The sequence below is a fragment of the Gossypium hirsutum genome, chromosome A06 (genome assembly GCF_007990345.1).
Source record: "Gossypium hirsutum isolate 1008001.06 chromosome A06, Gossypium_hirsutum_v2.1, whole genome shotgun sequence".
Lineage (NCBI taxonomy): Eukaryota > Viridiplantae > Streptophyta > Magnoliopsida > Malvales > Malvaceae > Gossypium > Gossypium hirsutum.
In genome coordinates, this window is record NC_053429.1 from 88,810,674 (window position 1) to 88,815,354 (window position 4,681).

At 37.5% G+C, this 4,681-nt stretch overlaps 1 non-coding gene across 1 annotated transcript; it reads right to left on the bottom strand.

The window, feature by feature from the left end:
* Positions 1-4,354: 4,354 nt before the first annotated feature.
* On the bottom strand, positions 4,355-4,461 carry LOC121231454 (small nucleolar RNA R71). The gene has a single exon (XR_005929513.1). It is a non-coding gene; the product is annotated as a small nucleolar RNA R71 (small nucleolar RNA).
* Positions 4,462-4,681: the final 220 nt, after the last annotated feature.

Consider the following 4,681-nt stretch of genomic DNA (forward strand, 5'->3'; position numbering starts at 1 on the left):
TTATAAAGGTCACAGTTAGAAACTCACATCTCTAGATGATAAGAAATGGCCTCGGGCTATGAATGTGATTACGAATGTTCGGGATCAGGGTCGGCCTTAGAGTGTGGCTCGACATCGGGGTGTGCTTGGGTGGTAGGGTTTCGATGGCCTCGACAATGACTTGGTTAATCAGGTCCACGTTAGTGTATGTGTCTTGGGGCTACCATCAACTGCCCTCCAAATAGATATGACTCCCTTTTCTCCAAGTACAGTTGTTGACAAACACGTTTCCAATCGAGGCCTACGCTGCAACCAGGCATTTCATAATACAATAAATTGTTGATGCATAACTACCTAATTATTTAACTCCTTTCCCCTCTTATTGATACCATAGACAACATTAAAGATGACGGGGTTGTCCAAAACATGTTTATAGACGAATCGTCGAAGAACTCGATCACCGTTACACTACTCAATGGTCGAAAAATTCAACACTGGAGTGTTGATGTACCACACAGCTGAGTGTGCGAGAGCCTACTGCGGAATAACAATGGCAACGTTCGGCCTGGAATACGATATCCATACGAACTGCATGATACGATTGATAAGCCATAAAAGTAACATGTTTTTAATCCCATTCTTGATGCATTTTTGGATGATTTATTATGTAAATTAGTGAATTTGATGCTTCTAATTCTTTAAATTCATGTTCCTATACTTCGGTGAGCATAAGGGAGCAAAATGAGTGAAAAACAAGCCAAAATTGAGCAAAAAGAGCTGTTTTCAGCATCCACACGGCCTGAGCATTTCCACACAGGCTGGCCACACCCGCATGTGCCAACCTGTGCCGATTTCGCACCCTGTTTCCCAAACACACGGAATAACCCAATTAGAAGAATATATAAGGGAGCACATAAAGAATATTGAAGAAATTACTCGAAGAACACCATTGGAGCCAACTTAGAAGTGGATCTCCTTCAAGATTGAAGATCTCCTTTTAACTTCCTTTGAAGCTTATTTGAATTTCTCTATGTCTTGTAGTTTTCTGACTTCAAGATATTTTCTTTTTAGATTATGAACTAAATTCCCTAGATACCTAGGGAAGATGAAACCTATGATGAATTTTATTATTTGATTTTTGAATTACATGATAAATACTTGATTCTTGTTCTCAATTATGTATGCTTATTTTGTGCTGTTTAATGTTCTTATTTCAGTAGAGAAAAAATCCTTTTTTAAGAGTAGATCTAGTATAATTGAGTGGAGCTGCATGCAATTCTAGAAATATGACGACATAAATCTACCGAATTAGAGTTAAATCTAGTAGGGGAATCTATAAATCAAGTTAATTCGAAAATAGGGGTTTTAATTAGAAAGAGATTTTGATTAATCAGCCTAGAGTCAGTTGCTCTTACTCTCGAAAAAGATATTAACATAATTTAGGGATTTTTATAGATTAAGACACAAGTGAATAAATTACTTAATTTAGATTGGAATAATAAGTGAAATCTAGATGGATTCTTTCCTAGGTATTGTCTTTCTCTTTAGTTATCTTTAAATATTTTCCTAATTCATTCTATGTCGCATTTGTAACACCCCAAACCCGGCCTAGACGTTATGATAGAATCTAGAGATGGCACATGGAATGGAATTTAAAATCGAATTTATCAAGTTAAAACCGTTTTCGTTTGTTAACTTTTATTTATCCTTCGTCAATTTCAAAACTATTTCTCGTTAATTTGATTCGATTAAAAACATATTATGTAGCGGAAGCTTTTAAAACCATGATATTTAAAAAAAAGCATTTGCATTTTAGGAAAAATGTTGTATCCAATAAAACCTAGTTTTCGTTGCAGTTTTAAAGTTCATAAAAATAGTTAAAATCCAAAACAACGGCAAACAGTCCAAAAGTCCCAAATTACTTCAAAAATACCCAAAAAATAATAGGAATTAAAAACCTTGAATGGAATTAACTCAGTTCAATAGTCATGTGGTCACTGTTGAGTCCTCTGCCGCACTGATCCGTTTAGGTCTAGGGGTTACCTGTACAGATAAACCAAAAAAAGGGTGATTTTACGTAAACTCAGTATGTAATCCCTACAAAAAACAGGCATACAGTCAAACAACAGTTATCAGTCTAATGCAGTCTAGGCCTAAGCCCATTATAGATTCATATACAATTTAGGCATTAGCCCCTTCAAATACAGTCTCATATATAAATTAGGGTCTTAGCCCATCTCAGATACAGTATGCATACAGTAACACAAATTAGTATTCTACCCACCAGCCTCTACACACCATCTCCTACCATCCCTACACATCATGTAGGGTTTAAAACACCCACCCAACCCTACACTCTAAGTCATACCAAATGCGATACTTATCAAAAAATGTTGCAGCTGAGCTGCCAGATAACAGGCATGAAAGCCTTTTAGTACACTTCCTCCAATAATCAATCATCCCACCCCAATGCAGATGCAACTAAACATGCTCAATGCAGACATATCGAAATACATGCTTACATGCCAAAATTTAGTTATCAGTCATACATACAGATCGGTATACATGCATAAGTTTAACATGCTCAATTCATACATTGTATATTCAGATCACACGATTTAGGGTCTAAGTAGCACTTACCAACCCTACAGTAGGTTCACAGTTGACTTGGGTGAACCGTGCAACCCTAGGAAACATTTTAGATAAATGGGCCCACACGCCCATGTGGCTTGCCCGTGTAGACCCACACGCCTAGATTGGCCTTGGCCCATGTGGATCACATGGCCTGGCCTAAATTTCCACACACTCATGTAGACTACCCGTGTGGACCTACACGCCTATGTAAGCTATTCTTGTGGCTTACATGACCTAATTCAGTCAAGCCCGTTTGTCACACACGGCCTACCTAGTTATCACATGGCCATGTCTAGTGCACAGCCTGGCCTTCATTGGCCATACTGTCGTGTTGTCACACATGACCTACCACACGGGCGACCATACGCCCGTGTGGCATTGACAGTTTACAATTTTGAATTTTGCTGAATCTTGCTTTCTACGTTTTCGGGTACACACTTGGTACATTTTCACTGATATTGCAATCCCAAGATCACTAGAACCTATAATCAACATTACCAAAGCCCGAATTCAGTAACACAAATGAAAACTAAACCGAGAATATTTTACCACGAAACCTTAGAACATCAAATAGTGAACTCGATCACTTACTGACAATAAACTAAATCCCAAATGTTCAGATCTCTATAGAAGCACCAGTCACTGCTTGACCTTCACCTAATCTGAAAGAACCAAAAACAACCCTCTTTTAGAAAACCAACTATGGAACAATAAGATAGAGACAAAATGGTTACTTACCGAATGAGCGAATTCAATCATTGCACAAGGAGGAAGGAAAATAGAAATTGAAAGAGTAGAAGAAAGAAACAAGGAAAATTCGGCAGAAGAGGGGAAAGACTGACGTTAGAAAGATGGAGAGATTTTTGGGGAAAAAATAAAAAAACAAAATAATAATTCAGAAACCATTATCCCCGAAATTACTCTCCACTAATCCACTACTCATCCTCTTCAGAATTCTTGTTTGACCGAAACTCTCTCTCGGTCAAAAGAGCAAAAATAAACTCCCACGCTTGTGCAAGGATTCAAACGCAAGACCTTCAGCAAACAAACAATCAACTTAACCACCAGACCAATAGGCCCATTCTGATATGCTTTTACAAATAATTTAATATAAGCCTATTGAGCAAGTATAAGGCTTAAGTTAGAAAAATACCAAAATTTACCAAATGTAGGGCTTGAACTTGGGACCATTATTGTTTGACAGCGAAATTGAAAGTATAGCTCGTAGAAATTATAGAGAAGCAAGGCAGAATCGACAGGGTATAGTAGACGAGCAAGAGGACAATATTATTATTATTGAGGAGATAGGTGATAATTAGAATAATCAGCTACCTCATGCGATTGTTGCAAATCCAGCAAATCTGAATCTTGCTCCTCGTACTATGTACGATTATGCCAAGCCCACTCTAACTGGGGCTGAATCAAGTATTGCGAGTCCCACCATTGCTGTGATCAATTTCAAACTGAAGTCGAATACTATTCAGATGATATAACAATTTGTTCAGTTCTATGGTTTGCAAGAAAAAGATCCAAATACGCATTTGGCTAACTTTCTGGAAGTTTATAATACTTTCAAGATAAATGGCGTTTCTGATGACATCATTCGCTTACGGTTTTTCCCTTCTCGTTGAGGAACAAAGCTAAACAGTGGTTGAGTTATTTACCATGAGGTTCTATCACTACATGGGATCAAATGATCGATAAATTCCTACTAAAGTAATTCCTACCAGCTAAGATAGCTAAGCTGAGAAATGATATCTCTTCCTTCATGCAGATTGACTTAGATACCTTATATGATTCATAGGAGAGGCATAAGGATTTATTGAGAAGGTGCCTTCACCATGGGTTACCTCTATTGCTACAGGTTCAAACCTTCTATAATGGTTTGAATCCCTCAACTAGGCAATTAATCGATGCAGTAACGTGTGGTACTTTGAACAATAAAACACCTGAAGTGGCTTATGAGTTTATAGAAAAGATGTCATTGAATAATTATCAATGGCAAGTCATAAGGACAAAACCTAATAAAGCAGCCAGTGTTTTCAATCTAGATGTAGTCACCATGTTA